This window comes from Palaemon carinicauda, chromosome 20 (assembly GCF_036898095.1).
Source record: "Palaemon carinicauda isolate YSFRI2023 chromosome 20, ASM3689809v2, whole genome shotgun sequence".
In the NCBI taxonomy this organism is placed as follows: domain Eukaryota; kingdom Metazoa; phylum Arthropoda; class Malacostraca; order Decapoda; family Palaemonidae; genus Palaemon; species Palaemon carinicauda.
The window spans coordinates 87,523,762-87,526,261 of record NC_090744.1 but is presented as its reverse complement, the minus strand read 5'-3'; positions in this window follow the sequence as shown (position 1 = coordinate 87,526,261).

The following is a 2,500-nucleotide window of genomic DNA, read 5'->3' as shown; positions in this document are numbered from 1 at the left end:
ATCCAACGTCACCACGACCCAAAAAAGCAAGTCAAGTGAAGTCCAGTGTCAAGATGATGCTGATTTGTTTCTTCGATGTGAAAGGAATTGTCCACAAAGAATTCGTTCCTACAGGTCACACTGTTAACCAGACGCTTTACTTGGCAGTGCTGAAGTGTTTGCGAGATTCCGTGTGACGGAAGTGCCCCGACCTGTGGCAAAGTGGCGGGTGGTGGCTTCATCACGACAATGCACCAGCGCACACCGCCTTGAGTAATGAGACAGTTTCTGACCAAGAATGGAATGACCCTACTTACCCACCCTCCCTATTCAGCCGATCTTGTTCCCTGTGACTATTTTTTGTTCCCCCGAATGGAGAAAGTCCTCAAAGGAAAACGTTTTGCAGACGTCGAAGAGGTTAAGAAGAAAACGGCGGAGTCATTAAAAAAAATAACTTCACAAGAGTTCCAGAACTGCTTTCAACAGTGGAAAACACGTCTGGACCGGTGCATTGCTTCAAATGGAGAGTACTTTGAAGGTGATAAGACTATAAACATGTAACAATAGCTGAATAAAATTCTATGACACAATTCCGGTTGCTTTTGGGTCCCCCTCGTATATATACATATATATATATATATATATATATATATATATATATATATATATATATATATATATATATATATATGTATATATATATATATATATATATATATATATATATATATATATATATGTGTGTGTATATATATATATATTTAAATATATATATATATATATATATATATATATATATATATATATATATATATATATATATATATGTGTGTGTATATATATATATATATATATATTTAAATATATATATATATATATATATATATATATATATATATATATATATATATATATATATATATATATATATATATCCTAATTCTTGTATGGATATATGTTTAGTACTTCAAGGTAAATGAACTCTATAATCATGAGAATTCCACTAAAACCCATAACTCAGCATTTTGTTGTAGCAAAATTGCATTTTGATAGCGAGGCGAGTTAAGTTGCCTTTGAGCGCTCGAGTAGACAATGCTCTCTCCTGAGAGGGATAGCTATGTACAATGTACTTATGAACCTTTTGTAATAAATAAGAAAACCCATGTTCCGATGTCTTAATATCCGTCAACACGGGATATTTTGGTGTCAGGTGTAAAAATATGTCTGTTTGTGTATGCTGTGAGCGAAGTTGTTCTTAGAGCGTGTAAAATAAAAATTCAAGATGCCTAGATCCGCGAGAACTAACATAGCAGACACTGCTACTGCGGGAGATGAAAACGGAGGAGCAGTGTATAGCTTTGCCAATGAAGAATATAGACAGAGAATTAGAGCGCAAGAATTGGAAAATAAGTTAGAAAATTTAAAACAGTTAATGAACAGAATCTTGGTTGAACAAGAAGAGGAGCAGTGCGCAACCACAGCATAGCCGACGTACATAAACAAAGTTCAAACGCACACAAGTGAAAGTACACACGCACAGTCGAGTGAAGATACGCGAATTGTAGTTCGAAAGTTGCCATAACTCCAGGCAAGTGTTAGGCCTTTTGATGATCAACCGCCTAACGAAGGGTTTCAATCGATTGAAGTGTTTTTGAGAGACTTTAAAGTAGCCACATATGGGTGGTCGGAAAGAGAAAAAGCTATTGAAGTAATCAGATTTCTGAAAGATCATCTGCAATGTAGGTAATGTGTTGTCTACAAGACAGTTTGAGAAGTTATACTGAAAAAAAAAACGACATTTGATTCAGAAGTATGCCTTACCTGATGTGAGAAAGAGGGACCTAAAAGAAAATTATAAACTCAAAATACGGGAGGGTGAATCCGTTCTTAATTTTGCAACTCACATTTTTTGGGATTACGATTCATTTGCTACCCAGAATGCCAGCCTCAAAGGTGATAAATAAGCAATTGCCCGTAAACATATTCGCAGATTAGTAAACCGTATTTATGTGGTTATTTGTTTGATAACAATATCTTGTTAGCAGACATAGTGAGCGTGATACAAAACATTTTAGACAGTTTGCCAGAAGAAAAAATGGCTGGGAATAACTGGCCCAATTCCGTGAAGTTGACAGCCATTAGAGGAAAGCAACCCCCAAAGTGGGGTAGGGGAGAATGCAGTCTGCAGGTTAGAAGATGCTGGCAGTGTGGGGGAGAGGGGCACCAACGAGTGGAGTGCCCCGCCCAAGGATCCCCCTGCTGTTACACTTGTCAGGCCTACGGTCATCTATGTCGAGAGTGGTCAGCAAAAAACGACGAAACGGGTGGGCTGTGGCACACGTACACCCCCCCCCACCCAACATCCGAGAAAAAGGAAACCAGAGGAAGGGGGAGACGAGGGAGTTCGATGCTTCCCCATATGACACCACAAGCAGTAGCTGAGACAGCGCTTCCATTGATGACGGAGTTAAAGCAGGCACTAGGACCTCAATCGGTAACCCCGACCTCACCCCCGCAGCAC